General features: G+C 45.0%; 1 protein-coding gene and 1 pseudogene across 3 annotated transcripts in view; one reads left to right on the plus strand and one right to left on the minus strand.

The window, feature by feature from the left end:
- The window catches only part of SIPA1L2 (signal induced proliferation associated 1 like 2), a 250339-nt gene that overhangs the window by 127068 nt on the left and 101211 nt on the right, over positions 1 to 22060 (minus strand). The window lies entirely within an intron of this gene.
- LOC136389111 (large ribosomal subunit protein uL30-like) lies at positions 15861 to 16607 on the plus strand (annotated as a pseudogene).

The following is a 22060-nucleotide window of genomic DNA, read 5'->3' on the forward strand; positions in this document are numbered from 1 at the left end:
TCTGAGAGACCATATTTATATTTAATTAAAGACCAAAGACAGTGAATTCAATGAGCACATCTCTTTGTATTATGTGGCATAGACTGCTTGGTCCGTGAATAAATGAATGGAAAATTATAGTTCTGGTACTTGAATCCAATCTCAAAAACCCAGAGCCTCGCAAACAAAACACCTGCCCTACCACCATAATTATACACCTTTAACACACTGCCCATGTGCCACCAGCAATTCAGAGTGTTCAGAGCCAAGGGCTCTCGACATGGTGGCTGGTCTAACCAAGTCTCAACAGAGCACAGCAGGTGCCTCCTGCCCATGTCCAGCTGTCGGAGCCCAGAGAGGGACAGACAGCACTTTCCTTCTCAAAGTGCTCCTACATATCACTAAATAGAAAGTAGTACAGACAGCACCTGCCATTTAAAACGATTACTAATGCATTTATGCTTTTAATACAGTGATACAAATAAAACACTTCAAAACAATTATAGAATATGTTTTTAAGTAAAATTAATTGGAAATATTAACACATGCCATTTAAAAAAGCATTCCAGTATGGAGAAGAATTAAAGTTGATGTCTTTAAAAAGCAGGTATCAACAAGGTATGGTACAGGCCCTAACTAAGGAGAAATTCTGGAAGGAAGATGATAGAGGGATGAAAAGCTAAAGCACAAGCTGGAATGGGCTCTGGAATAATCCAGAACCTAGACCAGGCTACAGGCCCATTCCCAAATATGATGAGAAACAAGAAGGCTGAATGGCCAGTCCTGCCCTCAGTCTCTCTCCCCTTCTGCGCGGAGTTCCAGTTTTCTTAGGTGGCACCATGCCAGCTTCCCGGATGTGGATGTGACCCGTGGAAGGTACCACTCCCAGTCAGGAAGGCAAGTGGGAACTAGACCAGCAGAGAACGTGCTCAAAGGGGCAGCTGGACCTCCGGTCCCAGCAGAAGCGGACACAGGAACCACAGAGCCCCACACATTGTCTTTGTAACAGACGCTGCCAATCAGCTCCTGTTCTTCCTCTCTGTAATATGCTATCATTTTATCATCCTCACAGATTGTGAAAAACTGGTCATGATAGTTCTAAACTGGCAAATGAAGTGTTCTCAAAAAAAGAAAGAAAAAAAATTGCCATGGTAAGGTTCCTCAAACAGCAAAAGTGCTATTTCACGAAATACTAAGAAACACAACAGAATACGGACCCCCACATGTGCACAAAGGCACCACACTAACACTCGCTCTCTGTCTGAATTCCACTGAAGAGGATCATAAACTACTTCCTAATATAAATGAATTCACGTTGTTAACTTCATGTGATTTAAAACATTCAACATCAAAGAAAATGAAAGAGTCATTTCTTTCCTGAGGACGTCATAAAAAGAATAGACTACAGCCTGACTGGGCGGTGGCGCAGTGGATAGAGCATCGGACTGGGATGCAGAAGAACCCAGGTTCGAGACCCCAAGGTCGCCAGCTTGAGCGCGGGCTCATCTGGTTTGAGCAAAGCTCACCAGCTTGGACCCAAGGTCAGGGGCTTGAGCAAGGGGTTACTCGGTCTGCTGAAGGCCCACGGTCAAGGCACATATGAGAAAGCAATCAGTGAACAACTAAGGTGTGGCAACAAAAAACTGATGATTGATGCTTCTCATCTCTCTTCATTTCTGTCTGTCCCTGTCTATCCCTCTCTCTGACTCTCTCTCTGTCTCTGTAAAAAAAGAAAAAAAAGAATAGACTACATTATACTAAGTGATAAGTCAGATAGGGAAACACAGATAGTACACATTCTCACTTATAAGAGGAATCTTAAAAAATCTGAATTCATACATACAGAGGACAGATAGGTGGTTGCCAGAGGTGGGGGAGGGGAGGTGAAATAAGTGAATGTAATCAAAAGGTACCAAGTTCCAATTATAAAATAATAAATTCTGAGATGTCATGCAGAGCCTGGCGACTATGATTAACAATACTGTGTTGCATATTTGAAAGTAACTAGGATGGCAGATCTTAAAAGTTCTCATTAGGAGAAAAGAAATTTGCAACTATGGGTGGTGCTGGATGTTAGTTAGACTTAATGTGGAGACTCTTTCACAGTTTACACAAATACCAAATCATTTTTTTTTTTTTTTGACAGGGACAGAGAGAATCAGAGAGGGACAGATATGGACAGACAGGAAGGGAGAGAGATGAGAAGCATCAGTTCTTCGTTGCAACATCTCAGTTGTTCACTGATTGCTTTCTCTATGTGCCTTGACGGGGGGGGGGGGGAAGGCTACAGCAGACCAGGTGACCCCTTGCTTAAGCCAGTGACCTTGGACTTCCAGTCAGTGGCCTTTGGGATCAAGCAAGCGATTATGGGGTCATGTCTATGACCCCACGCTCAAGCTGGCAACACCGTGCTCAAGCCAGATGAGCCAGCACTCAAGTCGGCGACCATGGGATTTCGAACTTGGGTCCTCTGCATTCCAGTCAGATGCTCTATCTACTACACCACTGCCTGGTCAGGCCAAATGCCAAATATTATGTTGTACACTTGAAAGTAATATAATGGTTTTTGTCAATTATACCTCAATTTTAAAAAAGACAAAAGACTCAATTCACTAGGAAAATTTAAAAAAATAAATAAAAAACAAGAGAACAGACTAAGATTCAGTGATGCCTAATGAGCAGTATGAACGTCCCGCTCTCCAGCCAATCCCCAAACATAGATACTGACCATTTGCCAGACAGGTGAAGATGCAGAGTTCTTCGTCTTGGAATGACTGTTCATTGAAACAGATCTTTAGCATGTTTCTACAGATTTCTTCCTTTCTTTAAGTTTATCTTGAATGTCAAGGACATTGCCCCCACATTCAAAGTACCTTATTATTCTTAAATTAAATCAAATTCTATGGCACTTGCTATCTAGTAAAAATAGAAAATTGTCACCACACTCTATGGGCACCTTAAAAAAATGACGTTTGAAGCCCTGGCCGGTTGGCTCAGCGGTAGAGCATCGGCCTGGCGTGCGGGGGACCCGGGTTCGATTCTTGGCCAGGGCACATAGGAGAAGCGCCCATTTGCTTCTCCACCCCTCCCCCCTTCCTCTCTGTCTCTCTCTTCCCCTCCCACAGCCAAGGCTCCATTGGAGCAAAGATGGCCCGGGCGCTGGGGATGGCTCCTTGGCCTCTGCCCCAGGCGCCAGAGTGGCTCTGGTCGCAACATGGCGACGCCCAGGATGGGCAGAGCATCGCTCATGGTGGGCTGAGCATCGCCCCTGGTGGGCGTGCCGGGTGGATCCCGGTCGGGCGCATGCGGGAGTCTGTCTGACTGTCTCTCCCCGTTTCCAGCTTCAGAAAAATACACACACACACACACACACACACACACACACACACACACACACACAAAATGATGTTTGAACCTGTGACCTTTCAGGTAGTAGGCAAACTCAAGTGAGGAATGGCTAGGGTACATAGCAATCAACTGGGAAGTCAAAAATTAAAAAAATTTATAGCTTGGAAGAATAATCTGTTCTTACGTATAGTAATTGTAAGGTTGGTGGATAATGGGATGGTCATGTGGGTAACTCAGACCCGCCCACTTTGGCTAGGACCGCCCACAACCAAGCCCACTAAAGGAAACTTCCCAGGGACCATTTGGAAAGAAACGATTGTCTGCCAGCCAGTGAAATTTCACCACATCATAGTAGCTCCACTTCCCTAGAAGGACCCTTTAAATATCTCCCACGCGGTTTAATCCGTGCAACTTCCCTGACCTCCATCTCTCCTCCATCTTTCTTTCTTCGGGGCCAGGGAACCTTGCCGGGCGGGATGTGCGCTCTATACCCAATAAAGCCGTCTGCTATTCCACACTTTGTGGCTCTAGCCTCTTCCTTCCTTCTCGGCGGGGAAAAATACTTTACAGTAATCTTATGTATAGTCTTGGTAGTAATTTTTTAAAAACAGAACAGAAATGGAGAAAATATGATATTGAAACATAATTTACTAGTCTTTAAGACCAATATTATAAACAGTTGAGGCACTCACTGATCAGAACTGCAGCAGTAGCAAATGGACTGAAAACCCATACAAAATGCAAAAATTATGAGCCCTGTTCAAGGAAAACAATAATTAAGATTATATGGCATATTTATAATAATGTATAAGATCCATAAAAATGCTTATTTTTCATGCTCCCTTGACATCAGCTCTAATACTAACATGTCTAATGGGCATGGAATAAAACAAGGATCAAACTCTCATTTTCCCTGTGTCTGTGGCCAGGAAGATAAAGGATCTGAGTGCTTATAGTCAAGGTCTGATCACCTGACATGTATTTACCATAAAGTCACCAAGTTCAGGTACATTCAGCCTGGTGTTAAGTGACGTTACAGCTAAATGACTATAAAACAACCCATTAACTCACATTCCTATCAGGACAGACTACTAAATAGGAGACAGTTTGATCAATGGGTTATTATTAAGCAATAATGGCCATAAATGAATATAAATGTTCAATCATCATCATCATGCTGACTGCTAAGCTTTTGGTATATTCAGACTTAAAAATGAGCTCTTGGGCATTTATCTGGAATTAAACATTGGGGCAGTACTGATGGTAAATATTTTGGGGCATGAGAATATAAAAAAGAGCAAAATCTCCTCTTTGGGGTTTTATAACATAAGGGTAACCCATGATTAGTGAAGGAGCATAAACTGTCTTCTTGGGCCTGACCTGTGGTGGCACAGTGATAAAGCGTTGACCTGGAATGCTGAGGTTGCTGGTTCAAAACCCTGGGCTTGCCCGGTCAAGGCACATATGGGAGTTGAAGCTTCCTGCTCCTCCCCCCCCCCTCTCCCCTCTAAAATGAATAAATTTAAAAAAAATAAACTGTCTTCTTGGGGGAATATTCACATTGATGTTAGACAATTTCTTAAAGGATTCCACGGTCTAGTGGGAGGAATTTTGAAAGTCCCCACAAAAGCTGATTCCCTGAGTGTAGTTAAGGACGTTTTCATCAGAGCAGAGCAGGGACTTCAGTAAAAAGTGCCTGAAGGATTCAGACTCCACCAGAACCCCATATTATGACTCTACTTTATAGTGAATGCTGATTCATGGTGAACAAAAGGCCCAAATCAAAGGTTTGTTAGGTGCAGCTCCATGACAGCAGGTTCTGGTCTGTCCCGTTCACTGCCCATGCCCCCGCAGTCATGGCTGCCACTTAGCTGGCACTCACGATTAACTTACATCCAGCTGTCTAAGCTGAAATGGCTGCAAACTCAAGTCCCTCAAAGCACTGAGTGTGACATACCATCATGACACACACCTGGAATACAATGATTCTTGATTCCCTCTGATTTCCTTTCTGGCTCCTCCTCTGTTCTTGTTTAAATGCTGCTCATCCTCAGGGCTTATCGCAGGGTATACTGTCCTTTAATTCCTTACATTTACTTGAGTAACTATATTGGTTTCATATGCCAACTCTGTGCTGATTGCTCTGAAATCCAGACACAAGCCTAGAGGTGCCACATACGCAACACTGCCAGGTTGAGCTATGATCACTTCCACCCTCTGCCCACCCTTTGGCACCAGATCCTCCTCCCTAGCTCAGGAGCAGGACCACCCAAGCCTAGCACTGAGGCTCAGCTGCTCTTCCCTCACCATCCACACCCAATCTGAGACCTGTCAACTCGACCTGAATGTTCTCAAATCCATGCAGACTTCACTAGCTCAGCTGCCACCATTATAGCTAAAACCACAAACTTCTTTTTCCTAGATTATCATAAAACTCTTCAATATTTCCCCATTTTCCTCAGAATAAAGCCTGACAGCTTTAAGGTGGCACAAGTTACTCATGATTTGGTCCAGGAGTAGCCACTGGAGAAATACACACTGTGTCTGGGCGAGCTGCTCTGCATTTTCTTATGCACGGGGCTCTGCACGGGCTGCCCCACTGCCCAGCCACCCTCCCAGACTTTTTTTCCCACCTTGCTAACAGGTGTTTTTAGACAAACCTATAATCAGCTCATATACTAGGTTCTTCTCAAATCTTAGCATTGGTTCCCAGGTATCTGAATTTGGGCCCCCATAGCATCCCACACCTTTTCCCTTACCATACGTTGCAAGAGAAACACAGCACACTGTTTTAAATGAGCCTATTTACTTATCACTCCCCTCCTCTAAATCCCAAGTACTGCAAAGGCACAGACCCATCTCTGTACCTGGGCCCTGGGCAAAGATGCTGGCTCTGCCACGTGCTAGCTGAGACTGGGGCAAAGTTCCTTCTCCGTTCTGAGCCTCAGGTCCTGTGTGATTGCAACAATTCTATTTCAAAAGACTCTTCTAAGGATCCAATAAGATCTAGATGTGAAGTTTTTATCTCCTAGTTTCCTATATGAAAAGTTCTAAAAATAGTAGCTGAAAATTTTGATGGATGGATTTGTACAATTTGGTTTTATGTGAGCAAGTATTTACTGATAAACTGACTTAAAATTCAGCAATCAAAATGAGATCTCCAAGGAGCACAGTCATGTGTACAAACTATAATGTTACTACTGATTGGTTTATGTAAGGAGTACCATAGCAATACAAAGCAGTGCTGGACTTGCAAGAGTTAAAAAGTGACTCTGCACAGAAGCAAACTGAAGCTTTCAGAAGGTGAAGGAAATGCCCAAAGCAATCACTAGTCAGACGCTGCTCTCTTCCCAACTATAATTCCTATGTAAATTATTTTAGAAACTTCATTGTATTATAATGAGATCATTCTGGAGTTTTTCACTTTCCATGTGTCAATAAAAAACCAACCAATTCCTGACAGTAACTGGTTTTCACTTATTTATCCATACCCACCCATTTTGTATGTCAAAAGGAGAATAAATAAAGAGCTGTTTTGTTAAATGGGATATTTTGATCATGAAAGTTTTTCAAGGAGACAGAAGAACAGCTGTGGGTATTGACTGTTCCCATGACATCTTTTAAATCAGAAAAAGATAAAAGAGCTAGCCGGCACCTCCTTCCCTCAGGAGGTTATTAGTTGCTGCATTTTCAGCACTGTGGCCCCTGAATTACAAATGACACAGTAGGAAGTCAGACAGTCCAATTAATAATTTAAGCTGAGGCATCTGTGTCTTAGGAAAACACGGCAAAAGAAGAATTTCTATTTAGTGCCAACTGATTGGGACTGTACTTTGTCATTTCATTTTAAAACCACAGATAATACACTGTTCTATTATTTAGATAAAGGTGTGGTGACATCGGGTGACCAGGATGGCTGGAACCTGAGCATTTTGTAATAAAAACTTAGTAGGCTAAGGCCTAGAAAACATACTCTCTGGGATCCCTCCTGTTGTGTACCACGAAGGGGAGAGTCCTCTGACGGCTTCTCGCAGGTCCTACTAAACTCTGCATCCACAGTGGAGGCACAGGACTAAAATCAATCAGTACTACTGGAAACTGGACTGAACACACACAGCAAGTTCCTTCATTGCGCTCTCCATGAGAACACAACAAGTGAATGAAAAAGCCATCGACTCTGAAGATGCTTCCTTCTTATCGAGCACAAAGGGCACAAAAGAAAATCTGCCAATCCTAACAGCAGGCTAGTTAGTATTTGATTTTTTAAAATAGTTCATTGGAGTGACAAATACATAACAAACTCCACTCACTAACCACACATACTCAAAGCCATCATCGCACGGTTTTCATGTTTATTTGAATCACAGGGTACCGAGTTTTGATGAACAGCTTCATGAGGTTTATTATCTGATACAACTGCCCTTTTGTTAAGCCAGTAAATACACATATTAAGTTCTATTCTGCACTGTACTAGATGCTGTTGGCCTTGGGGAGCATTAAAGATGAATGACAGAGCCCCCTTAATCCTCAAAGCTTAGCTGGGCAAGACATGCACATGCATAAGAAGTAATAAAGGAAATGAGGTTAAAGGGACAAGATGCCATTCTGACGAGCACATTGTGAAAGTGGCTCTGTGTGTGCAGACACACTCCGTGCTGCCAAGGGCCTGGGGTGTGGAAGGCACGTGTGCTGCAGATGCCACCTCCATCGGAGCACCAGTACAGACAACTGCACAAGTCATCTGACTCAATACCAGTACATCTGAACAGTCTCCCTAAGAAGTAAGAAACGTGGGGGGGAACTGATACAGGAAATACTCCAAAACTACAAGAATGAAGAACCTAAAAGTCTTATAGCCAGGGGCCAGGGGAAATCACCATATCCCTGGTAAATATGGCATAGGAAAATACTAACACATTTCTTTGACAAATGTACATGATGCTCAAGATTTACATAATATTAGGATATTATGTGAAAGGAGCCAAATACAAAACTTTGTTAAAACTCTACAGACATTAAGGTCCTGTAGAGAAACACCCTCCCCCATATTATTGGAGTGGCTACCTACCACAGGAAAGCCTGTGCACACTTTCTGATTTCTTTTTTTATTTCTCTGAAACATGTCAATCCACACATATTTAAAAACAGTATAAATTCAATAAGTCAAACACATTTTGAAAATAATCCTCCATAAAAACCAATGCATATTTAAATCACACAGAGAAATTATTTTATTTATATGAAATGACATGACCATTAGTTTCTCCTTCCTTTTATGCCCCAAACTAAGATACCTGAACATGGCAGTGAATATTAGCATTAGATGACCAACACCTGTTGTTGACTAACTGCGAGTATATGGTTTTTAATAGCAGGTTTTCACAAAAATAGTGAGTGGCCTTCATTGCCATTAACTGGAAATTACTTGTGTTAGAGTGTCGTACATCGGTATATACTGTCACACGCTTTATACCTCCTGAGCACGTGTGAGGCAAGCAGTGTGGAACACAGCACTCTGGCTTCCGAGTGAAGAGACCTGTGTCCACCTCTAGGGACACGATTACCTGTAGACCTTTCAGCAATGCACGCCCTCCCTAGGACTCAGTTCATCTGCAGGATGGGGATCGTGCCAGCCTTGCACACCTCAGACAGGTGTTGTGAGACTCAGTGGGGAAACACACAGAAGCACTCTAAGATACTAAACTGCCCTGGCCGGTTGGCTCAGGGGTAGAGCATCGGCCTGGAGTGCAGGAGTCCCGGGTTCGATTCCCGGCCAGGGCACACAGGAAAAGCGCCCATCTGCTTCTCCACCCCTCCCCCTCTCCTTCCTCTCTGTCTCTCTCTTCCCCTCCCGCAGCCAAGGCTCCACTGGAGCAAGGTTGGCCCGGGCACTGAGGATAGCTCTGTGGCCTCTGCCTCGGGTGCTAGAATGGCTCTGGTTGCAACAGAGCGACGCTCCAGATGGGCAGAGCATTGCCCCCTGGTGGGCATGCCGGGTGGATCCTGGTCGGGCACATGCAGGAGTCTGTCTGACTGCCTCCCCGTTTCCAACTTCAGAAAAATACAAAAAAAAAAAAAAAAAAGAAGATATTAAACCTCACAAAAATGTAAAATAGGAGTAGTATTCCCATTTGGTAAGTATGCACAAAGAAACTCAAATGGACTAAGTGGTATCCCATCCAGCTCTAGAGCCCTTTGCTAATGCTCTTCCCACTGCACCAAACTAAACAATGGAGACGTCGAAGTCCAGAGAGCAAGGTGGGTCAGGAAGTCAATTGTTGGCAAAAGTCTGAAAAAAAAAATGACTTATTACTGCTGTGTAAAATGTTGCTACTGGGTTCTAGACTGACTTTGCATTTCTAAGTCCTTGGACAAATGTCCACACAGCTCCTCTACTCCCTGGAGCACCTGTATTGTAAGCCAGGTCAAGTGCACTGAGCTGCAGGGAAGAGCAAACTCGGCCTCCAAGCTTGTCCCTGCATGTCATGCTCACAGGGCACTGGGACCCCAGCACTGCCGGAGTCTAACACCCTCGACAGCATGCCGATGTGAGTGTGTACCCACTTCTGATTTCAGAATCTACGTACAGGCACCTGAAACTTTCCTTGCTCTAAGCTGACAATCCTGAGTTGGGCTGATTCTTAAAAAGTACACTGGACAGGGAGTCCCACCTGACCTGAGGGCCCTCACTGTGCCACCTGAGAGACAGAAGCCATGAGTAGACAGACATTAACTCCTCCGCTGAGGCAGAAGCTGTGACCCCAACACCAGGAGTGCCATCCCTTGGATCCTGCAGGAGGGCGGTACAGGCCCTTCCCGGACCCGCTGCTGGTCTATCAAAGGCATGGCTTCTGGGGCTGACCTGCCAAGCAAGAGGCAGGGAGGCAGACACCTCCTGGACAGTCACCGGCAGAAGACAACCCAGCTTCTCAGAAGGCAGAGCCACCAGTCAACCAATGATCTAATGAGTGAGAAAAAGGTTATAAAGACTTGATATAATGGCCACCGCTGAGTCCAGTCTAATTTCCCCACCTCTAACTGGTCATGAATAGGTAGGTCATCCTGTCCTATGAGGAAACAGGAAACTCGGGCACAGACACTGGGCTCAGCTGAACAGGGAAGAGAGAGCAGGGGCTTATTCATGCTTTCACCTCTGGTTTTACCCCTAACGGTCCGCGTGGTGCAGGCCCACTGTATGTCACACGCCCTCAGTGTCCTAGGAAAGAGTCTCTTGCAGACTTGGACACAGAAGGAACATTAGAATGACACCTTCAGGAATGTTTCCCATGACGTGCTTCTCTCCAGGGCTAGGTTTCTCTCCATCCTCAGAGAATGGAGGCCAGTACATCAAGGTGCACACTCATCCTCAATGGGACTCTCTCTGAATTTCCAAAGTAGAAGCTGAATGCTATATAGGAAAGGAAAGTGGGACCACTTTCAATGACAAATGCAAACTCGTTACCTTGGCTTGATTAGTTTTGAAAGTTCTTACCACCAAAGATCGTTACCTGAAAGAAGTAGAAGAATGACCACCTAACACAATCACTAGTATTTTATCCCCCCAAAAAAACACCCAGTAAGAACCCTGTTTCCTTATAAAAATTATAGCCACAGGAAATCATTACTTTCTTGGAACTTCCAGGTCAATGAAACGAGGTATGAGAAACTGCAGGTATGATAACAGAAGATCAGCCACAGAAAACCTGCTACCTGTGGCAGCCGGCAGACTCAAAGCTCTTGTCTGACCATCAGTGTGTCCTTCATAATAAAATGTGAACATTAGTGTTTAGGGATTTGCCATTTCCAAAACCCTTTTATGTTCATTGGCTCCTAGGAAAACTTCTGAGGAGACAAGAAAGAAACTGCTTTCTCATTTAAGAAAAAAGTAAAAAACCTCAGGACAATTAAAAAAATTTGCCTTCAGTCTACTAACTGGGTATCAAGAGACAGACACTAGACAGAAGCCAAGTGCTTCCTTCTTTCTACTAGAACTGGTAGCTGCTCACATTTACCTGTGGCTTTTAAAAATTAGGAATAAAAATAAAACAAAATTACTGATTTTAGCAGTCCAAAAGAAGCCAACCTAATCTGAATTTGCTAACAGGCAAAAAGAAAAACACCTGTCTTCCCTGTTTTTAGGCCTTAGGAAAGACATAGTTTGGGAAGAATGCGGAAGGTGAGCACATACACGGGAGGCAGGAGGATGCTTTCAGGTCTGCCCCGCCTCCCAGGGGTGACCAGTCTGCAGGATCCCGGTCACCAGGGAGCAAGGCTGCTGGGTGTAAAGGAGCCTCTCCGTGCTCCTGCATGACACAGTGGCAGCTGTCCCGCTGTTGTTCACCTGAGTGGTCCAGTCGTGGGACATAAGGAAGGCAGCAGCACCTCCAGTCAGCATGCCCACAAGCCCAGCTCATGACCAAACACCTGACTTTTTTTAAAATTTTTTTTATTTATTTTAGTGAGGAGAGAGAGAGAGAGAAAGAGGGAAAGAGCAGGAAGTGTCAACTCCCATACGTGCCTTAACCAGGCAAGCCCAGGGTTTCAAACCGGTGACCTCAACATTCCAGGTCAAGGCTTTATCCACTGCACCACCACAGGTCAGGCCAAACACTTGACTTTTGAGAGCTCAAATCAAGTACTCTGAGCCCCACTGGCTCCTGCTAGTTACCCAAACATCCCAAGAAAATCTCGTTTGACAGCCAGAGCCAGCTGGACACAATCCCAGCCTGAACAGCACCAGCCAACACTGAAGCTTCCACACCACCACGAACAACAGCATTTTACTGATCCTTTGGTTTTCCCTCAGAGAAACATGCTTTCTTTCCTTGTGCCAGAGAACACTGTCTAGTATTTTGAGAATTAATCACCTACTTAGACTCACAATCATAAATCAGATCTTAAGAGAGATAATCTATTCTGACACCCAGAAGTGAGTGATTTGCCTGAGGTCACAGGACAAGTTAGGAGCAGAATGGATTTATGACTGGGGTACCAAAACGCTGTCAGTCACTATCCTTTTTCCTTGAATGTGGTACAGAATTAACGATTGATTTTGGTCACACACACCTCCCTACGGCTGGAATGCCCTGTAGAACTCCCGAGCCCCGCCCTGTTCAAACCCATTCCAGGCTTTTGCTGATACACATCCCCTTATTGAAAACCTTTCCTCTTCCATTGAAGTGAGAAAACCTAATGTATTCAAAGTCCTCATCTACTACACCTCCCTCCAATTCACTCCTTTTTTACCCTAAAACTTTACCTTGAAAGGACTTTCTATTCCTTTTCTATATCGTGGTCTATAGGTCGTATCCATCCATGAGACAGACACTTATCCTACTAAGAGCCACACTGGGCACAGAAGGATGGGAAGACATGGCTCTTGGCTTGGAGGAGGCCTGTGAAGCTTCCAGGTAAAGCAAACCTGATGAGCCAGGGCTCAGTAGGGTCAGAGTGCAACTTGGCCAGAACAGCGTCCCCTAAAGGGTTTCTTGCTGTTTCTCTTGGCTCATTGAACTAAAATAATGTTCAAATATATGCACCTTCCCTTCCACACTCTAAAATTAAAAGCCCATGCATCTACAAAACTGGAGAGTCAAAGAAGACATTATTGCAAAGAGGGAACAAGCCACCACAATGCCCTTCTCTCTTTCCTTGGCTGGAACAAGTAGAGTTGCAAACTTTGCTTTTTTCTCATGGGGAAAAAAAAGTGTTGCTGACTTCAGCAACTGAAGACAAGAAAAGAGCAGGCCATAAGATGTCTGTTTCCTACGTGGATGGAGGGCCCCTGGCCCGGGCAGGCAATGTGTCATAAGCAACAAGGGAAGCTTCATTTCACCACTAACTAGTGACCTGGGAGTAGAGTGCTGGTTCCCAGACTTCAGCATGACTCTCACTGTGATTAAGGCAGAACTCCTGCTGACCCTCTCTCCATACCTGAGGCGAACCAACCTGCTTTTCCTGTACTCTTCCCCTGTGAACCAGAACTCTCATCCTGCCTGGGAGAAGGAGCCGCCATTTATTCTGCCTGCATTTATAGTTCCCTGCATAGCTTAGCCACATATTTTTTTTTCTTGAAGCACAGGTGAGTCCCCTCACAAAGATGCGGCACAACTAGAAAGGTTTCTTAAATCTTAGGAGCTGATATCTGCACAAAAAGGTGAACAAGTGGGGGGAGGGTTCTGACCATTGGTTCCCCATTTCCAAAATTACCTGAAAGATACTATACTTAGATTCTTGGGCTCAGCCCTGAGATTCATGTTCCGAGGGACTGGAGTGACCCCCAGACTACAGATTTAAAAGGTGATTCTCATGCACAACTAGAATTAGAAGCTACTGATTTAAACACAATTCTAAAAAATGAAAGACAGAGTTAAATGAATGATTCTAAAGTCCTAGTTTTCCCCAGTGGGAAATACCTTCCACTCACATTTAAGAGCTCAATTCCAAGCAATTTATTGACTCACAATGTCTTTTACTTAGTTTTGAAGAAAATAAATGCAATGTGAAATAGGGAATGCTGTAGAAACCAAACAGTTGAGTCCAAAACATTGTAAGTTTCAATAGAAACTTACAAACCAGACAGTAGCCTGGTTTGCTGTGCTGTCAAGGTACACTGAAATTGCAACATTTAATAAAAATTTTCTATTGTATCAAGCACTTTCTAAGTAGTTTTCAAGTATTAACTGCAATAACCTTATGAGATAAGAATTACCATTATCCTTATCTTAAAGTAAAATTCCTCAAACCCCGCAATATGGCATTTAAGGTCCTTCCCCAATTTCATTCCATTCTATCAAGATCACCCTCACCCCCCCCCCCCCTTGCTTTCTCCCAAATACACCAGACCCATTCCCACCTCAATGACTTTCTTCTTGGAGTCCTGCCCCCAAACGTCCTTTCCACTCCATAATGACAAGGCCTCTGTGACATGAAGAGCACAGACATTAACATCAGAACTGAGTTCAAGTCCTGGCCTAGTCATTTACTCGCTGTACTTCCCTGGAGAAGTGTCTTCACCCCCTGGCACCTGTTTCCTGTGTGTAGTAGGCTGGAGCACAAGTGCTCAGCAGATGCTTGGTGCCCAGCATGTGCCAGGCTCTACTCAAGGGCTGAGGGCACAGAGAGGAGCCAACCAGAAAAGGCGCTGTGCTCACAGGGCACATTCTGGAGGAAGAAGTCTTGGAATGACGTGCCAGGAATGGAAAGGATAAAGAAGACTGGGCATTTAGGCATAGGTGTGGATGTTAACAGGACGGTGGCCACAGGGAAGATCTGGAGGGAAGGACCAGGGTTAGGGAAATCTGAAAGACAGAGCTGGGAGCAACCCTGCCTGGCCTGCCCACAGGACAGCAAGGATGTCAGGAAGTGGGTTAGAAAGGGAGCAGAGACCAGATGGGAGAGCCAGATTTAGGGGAGAAGCTGAACAGTGGGCTGAGCAGGATGGAGAAAACAAAGGTCAAGGACGACTCCAAAATGTTTGGCCCAAAATCCAGGACGGTGCAGGTGATGCTTAGCAAGACCAGAGAAGACTGTAGAAGGAACCAGGTTTACAGTCCAATACAATCATATGTGCAAAATGCCTGACATACAGTAAGAACATGGTAAGTACTGACAAGTTATTTTTGTGTGGTCATCATTCCAGGTCAAACCCTGAACCCTGCAGCTCAGGCTGACCCCTCCTCAGGAGTGTGTTCGGGTCACTGGGCACATGCTGAAGCTGGCTCACCTCGCGTGTCTGCAGTTCTCTCAAGGGTGGGGATGAAAAGCCACCTTAGCATCAGCACTCATTTGCAAGCTTCTTGAGGGCAACAAAGCACATACCCTAACACTTGTTAACATGAGCTACAATGTCTGGGGAACTGGAATTTGTTTTGCAAAACAAGATTGAGGCTTAACTGATGTATGACACACACAGGAAAAAGAAACAAAAACAAAAAAGCAAAACTAAGTCCAGACATTCACGACTGTGTTAAAACCTTTGAGCTACAGCAGGCAATAGGGCTGCTACTGTCAGCGCTGGGGAGATGCTGAAGAGGTCGCTGGAAGGAAGGCCCGTGGGGTAGAAAACACGGAGACAAGATTGTGGTCAAGACAAACCTTGCCCACTGGGGCAATTCTCTTCGATCATTAGCTATGTCCCAGGAGGCTGTTGGATTTTGAATACGCAATTCCAGAACGGGCAAAGGGGCAGAGTCACAGCTCCCAGAGGCCTGTCTGGGGACCAGTGCAAGGCCAGCTGCTGGAAAATTGGCTGAGGGTTTGTTAAAAACACAAATTCGGCCTGACCTGTGGTGGTGCAGTGGATAAAGCGTTGACCTGGAATGCTGAGGTCACCGGTTCAAAACCCTGGGCTTGCCTGGTCAAGGCATATATGGGAGTTGATGCTTCCTGCTCCTCCCCCCTTTCTCTCTCTCTCTCTCTTTCTCTCTCTCTCCTCTCTAAAATGAATAAATAAAATAAAAAAAAACACACACAAATTCACCTCTTTTTCCAGCTGGAACCATGGAGGGTGCAGAAAAGAAGAAGAATGCTAATGTCAGAGAGAAGAAGAATGCTAATGCCAGTTGGAAGAAAAAGAAGGTTCCTGCTGTGCCAGAAACCTGAAGAAAAAGCGAAGGAATTTCGCAGAGCTGAAGATCAAGCAACTGAGAAAGAAGTTTGCCCAAAAGATGCTGTGAAAGGCTAGGAGGAAGCTCATCTATGAAAAAGCTAAGTACTCTCAAGAGTGCAGGCAGATGTACAGAACTGAGATTTGAATGGCTAGGATGGTAAGAAAGGCTGGCAACTTCTATGTACCTGTGGAACCCACACTGGCATTTGTCATCAGAATCAGAGATATCAGTGGTGTGAGCCCAAGGTCCGCAAGGTGCTGCAGCTTCTGTGTCTGTGCCAGATCTCCAACAGCACCTTTATGAAGCTCAACAAGGCTTCAATTAACAAACTGAGGATTATGGAACCATGTATTGCGTGAGGGTACCCAAACCCGAAGTCAGTAAATCTACAAGCGTGGTTATGGCAAAATCAACCAAAAATGAATTGCTCTGACAGAAAACACATTGACTGCTCGATCTCTTGGTAAATATGGCATCATCTGCATGGAGGAGCTGATTCATGAGATCTATACCGTTGGAAAATGCTTCAAAGAAGCAAACTTCCTGTGGCCCTTCAAATGATCTTCTCCACGTGGTGGAATGAAGAAAAAGACCACCCACTTTGTAGAAGGTGGGGATGCTGGCCACAGGGAAGACCAGATCAACAGGTTTATCAGAAGGATGAACTAAGGTATCTTCCATGGTTATTTCTGTAATCTGGTCACTTAATAAACAGTGAAGTGAAGGCTTTAAAGTTGAAAACAAAAAACACCACAAATTCCTTAGCTACTCTTTCAGGAATTCTGGCTCATGAGAGCGGGCGTGCCCCCACCCCCATCATGCTTAACAGGTTCGTCAGGTGTTTCTGGTGTTGATTCATCTTTGAGATTCATGGGGTAGGAAAATACTTTGGAAAACATACATTACACAAACATATGGTGTAATTAAACCACACATTCAGAAGCAGTGCTAGCAGTGCCCTTTAAAGCCACTCCATACCCCTACACCTCCCACGGTCCTGTGACTACATCCACCTCAGCACACATTTCTCCAAGGGCTGGAGCGCAGGCAGCCCAGGCACATTCTGTATTCTCAGAGAACTCGGGAACAAGGTCCCTACAGAAAGGTGGAGTGTCCCTACCACTGGCTGGGCACTGCAGCCGAAGTCTCCAATGGGCAAACTGAATAGGAAGGCAGAGACAAGGTTTTAAGTCAGAGTTGGTGTCCTGGGGTCAGCGTTCAGTCTATAAACATGAGAGGAAACAGGTGAAATGCTGGTTGAATCAGAGGAGAAAGTTGGTGCACATGTGGACATCCAAGGCAGGCAGAAAGGGAAGAAAAACATGCCACAGGCTCTGCTAAACCCTGAACACAATATATATTATTCACACCCCTTCCAGTTCAAGAAAAGGAAACCACAGCTCAGAGACCTAAGAGGCACACCTAAAGTTGAACAATGAGTGATGTGGCAGAGAAAGAATCCAACAGCAAGTTTGTTGGGCTCTGCCCAAACCTGCACAGCTGCCATCTGGGAATACACATTAGAAAGTAACAGTCTCCAGTGGAGAGGAAGCCCACGTTCATGGACTAGAAAACGTAGTGTTGTTAAAACCACTTCTAGCCACAGTGATCTACAGGTACAACAAAATCCCACCCAAATCCCAACGATGTGCTTGGCAAAAATAGAAAAATCCCTCCTAAAATTCACGGAATCTCAAGGGACGTCAAATAGTCAAAACCATCTTGAAAATAAAAGCAAAGCTGGAACTCCGTCACGTGTTCCGATTTCACAAGCTCCTACAAAGCCACCATAATGAGAACAGTGTGGTGCTGGTACACAGACACACAGACCAACCAGTTAGAACAGAATGCCAGAAATAAACACTCACATATGTGGTCAAAATGACCTTTGATAAAGGTGCCAAGACTCTTCAAGAGAGAAATGACAGTCTTCTCAACAAATAGTACTGAGACCGCTGCATATCTGCATGCAAAAGAATAAAGTTGGACCTTTACATCTCCATGTATAAAAGCTCAGTTAAACAGATCAAGTGGATGTAAATGTAAGAGCGATGACTAAAAACTTCACACAAGAAAACACAGGACAAAAGCCTTGTGGCACTGGGTTTGCAAAGGTTTATTGGATATGACACTGAAAGCACAGGCCACAGAAGCAAAGATAGGTAAGTTGGACTTCATCCAAATCAAAAACTTTTGCTCATCAAAGAACACTATCAACAGAGTGATGTGAAAAGGCAACTCAGAAAGGAGGTGGAAGTATCAGGCAATGGCATATCTGATAAGAAAGCTCCAAGAGCACACTGCATTCCCACTGAGCCTGGCTACCGGCATTCGGCTCCACGATCTCCAACGGACATACCGTAGAGAGGTCCTGCTCCTTCCGGCAGGCAGACCCAGTGGTGCTGGACCTTTCAGAAGACCCACAATTGGTCAAATAAATTTTTAAATATGATATATATGTTTGCTCGCTTATAGTTTGCATTGTGTGTGGGGAACAGGCTGTAAGCAGGCAGGTGGTTATAGCCTAAGGCTTAGTTTTAAGACTAAGCTTTTCCCCACACCCTTGACTGATTGCATGATGTGGGTGGTGCACTCTCATGAGGAATCCCATTATGCCTCAGATAACTGACTCTGTATCAGAGACTTCCTTGTTCATATATTGGATTAAAGGTTTTGGTTTCTTCACTATAAAGTGGGGGGCACACCGGGAGCTTGCTCTCTCTTGGTTCCTGAGGTTAGCATTAGAGTAGAGAGCAGAGAAAGGCCACGTGGAGGAGGCCAGGAGAAGCAGCCAAGATGGTGGAGTGCTGAAGGAGAAGCCAGTTTGTGCAGAGAGAAGGAGATGGGGAACAGAGGGAATAAGGCTAGTGAGCTAGAAACCTTTGATTCTAGGAAACTTAGATAAGTCAGTGGCTTTGTGAGTGCTGAATGAGTGGGTTTTAGAGCCCAGTGTGTGTTTTTACTTGCCCGCCGGGTGCAAGCTAGGATTAAAGCTAATGGCCCACCAGTTCATGGCTCTGTTGTTTCATTACCATCTGTCTGAATCTATCTAATGCAAACCTACATGGGCCAGGCGGCTGTGATGGTGGCCGTGGCTACTGGCTTTACATTTGGCGTAGTCTGTGGCAGGATGTGATACAGTTCAGTATGGAGTCACCACCACCTTTAGCAGTGGAGTAGAGGACTGGCTGCTGTTATGGTTCCCCATGGCTGTCCATTTGGGGGCCATAGGCTGGCTAACTTTTACAGCCGTGCGTAAGGAAACCGAGAGCTCTATGGAAGAGGCTGCCCAGGACCTGCAAACCAAGCAGTGGAAGGAGCTGGAGCAAACATGGGAGAAAGAGATGCCGACCCTGGAGCTGGAGCAAGCACCAGAGAAGGAGGCTGACCAGGTTCATAAGATTCACCTGGAAATGGAGCAGCCGCTGTTGAAGGAATCACAGGCTCATGAGTTGGAGATTGCCCTGGACATTGTGGAGAGCCAGTGTTAGATTCGGGGAGGCGTGCTGTGGCTGCCAGAGTAACATTTTGGAGCAGGAACAGGAGGTGCTGATAGGGCCCTGCTGTGGCTGCCAGAGTGTAACTATTGAAGGAGCAGGAACAGGGAGTGCTGATAGGGCCCCTGTGAGGCTGAGAACAAAGAAGTTTATGTTTGAAATTCGCCACTAAGCTAAACCCGGCCCCTGTTGCTATGCCGGCCCCTGTTGCTATGCTGCGTGCAACCTCCCTAGCGAATAGCTAACTGCCACATCTGCTTCTGTATAATGCTTGCTCACTTAGGATATATAAGGACCTAGCTGTAAGTGCCAGGCGCGACTCTCATTTGCAGCTCCTTGTGAGTACGGTGTCTCCGGACATCTTGGGAGTTCGCCCCTGTGCAGGTTAAACTGGCCAATAAAGTACCATCTACACTCCTGAAAGTCTCCAACATTTGTTCTCGTACCCGGTAGATGCAACAGCCAGCAGTGGCAGGAGGACAGGGCTAAGGCCGGAGCTGGGGCTGCAAGTCCTGCAGAGCAGAAGGTGGCAGTGACCCGGGGCTCATGTCTGGCAGCGGGAGCTGATGGTTTCAGTTCTTCTTTGGAGGATGAGGAGAATCAGGCTAGAGTTGCGATCCGCAGTCTCCAGAAGGTGAGAGCCCAGTACCAAGGAGTACCTACTATGCCCCTGGTAGGTCTGCGATTTTGGGATATAAGCGTGAATGCAAACATGCTCTCCGGAGCAGAGATGGAAATGCTGACTGCCACTGCTACGTGCTCTTCTTTGGGACAGTGTAAGACCTGCCAGGACGGCAGGGATGAAGGGGGTGGCTGAGGCCCCATGTGCATGGACTGATTCCTGGACTATGACCGAGTGGGCATTGGCTCCTTTGTTGGATGGAATTATGGATTTTGGACAATGTGAGATACCCTGATGGGGGTAGGGGTAGCTTTGCTGGAAGCACTCCCCTGCCCCGGGAAGCTTTCCCCATGGCTAGAAAGAAGACCGAGGACATTTAGCGCTTTTGGCAAAGTGCTCAGAGACTGGTGAAATGTACCTTTGTAATTGTTGAAATTGTATGTTTTGTCATGTTGTTATAATTTGTGTAATGTGCCTAATTTCCTTGTGCAGAAATACTTGTGCTTTAGATTGTAAGCGAGCAAAAGGGGTGGAATGTTGGTCAAATAAGTTTGTAAATATGATATATGTTTGCTTGCTTATAGTTAGCATTGGGTGTGGGGGACAGGCTGTAAGCAGGCAGGGTGATTATAGCCTAAGGCTTAGTTTTAAAACTAAGTTTTTCCCTAAACCCTTGACTGATTGCATGATGTGGGGTGGTGCACTCTCATGAGGAATCCCATTATGCCTCAGATAAGTGACTTTGTATCAGAGACTTCCTTGTTTGTATATTGAATTAAAGGTTTTGATTACTATAAAGTGGGACAGACTGGGAGCATGCTGTCTCTTGGTTCCTGAGATTAGCATTAGAGGAGAGAGCAGAGAAAGACCACATGGAGGAGAGGAGAAGCAGCCAAGATGGTGGAGTGCTGAGGGAGAAGCCAGTTTGTGCAGAGTTTGTGCAGAGAGAAGGAGATGGGGAACAGAGGTGAATATGGCTAGGGAGCTAGAAACCTTTGATTCTAGGAAACTCAAATAAGTCAGTACCTTTGTGAGCACAGTGAGTGTTTTTACTTGCCCACCAGATGCAAGCTAGGATTAAAGATGATGGCCCACCAGTTCTTGGCTCCATTGTTTCATTACCGTCTGTCCGAATCTAATGCGAACCTACACAGGCCAGGTGGCTGTGATGGTGGCCGTGGCTACTGGCTTTACATCCACCAACCCAGCATTTACATCCAGCCGTTCAATGAATCCCCATTACCATGAACCATTAACACCAGAGATTCCAGTTTCTCACAACTCATGCACTTCCCCCTCTATTTAAATAGTATATGAAAATAAATTAGTGGCATAGAGTATCTGTAGGCTCTGGTAAATGGAATAAATCAGTTGTAATCGGTAGCTTTATACTCACAGTTGAAAGTGGCAATTTACACTCATCAATATAATACAATATGACAGGACAGAATTAGTTCCACTGACAGAATCGGGGTTTGATCTCATGGTAATGTGTAAGATACCGTCCTCAATCACCAGGCTCCTAGCAGTGAGTTTTGGGTCCACTAGTCTGAAGGAAGATTAAAAACAATTTAATAATAAGTGGTTGAAACATCAAATAGCGAGGTCCTAGTCTGCGGAGAGTCCGTACAAAGCTTGGGAAACACCACAGCACATGATTTTTTAAAGCTGTCACAATTTAAGTTTCTCTAAACATCTACTGTTTAATCTAATTTTCCCTCATAAATGTTTGGCCTCAGCTCAAACTGAATCAACATCTCCATTATAAACTCTATTTGCACATTTCCCGGGTCTGACTGTGAAACATCTTTAATCTGATATATGACACAAGCAGAAGACAGAATTTTAATGCTCCTTACTGGCAACATTGTTTTCCTACAAAGCTAATATCACAGTTTTCTGCAAGCCAGATTTCTAGAAGTTAGCTAGATTTCTAGAAGTTAGTCTAAGCAAAATGAGAAATAAAAGCCTGTAGAATATTCTTCACATACAAATTTTTTCCC

The sequence above is a fragment of the Saccopteryx leptura genome, chromosome 1, assembly GCF_036850995.1.
Source record: "Saccopteryx leptura isolate mSacLep1 chromosome 1, mSacLep1_pri_phased_curated, whole genome shotgun sequence".
NCBI lineage: Eukaryota > Metazoa > Chordata > Mammalia > Chiroptera > Emballonuridae > Saccopteryx > Saccopteryx leptura.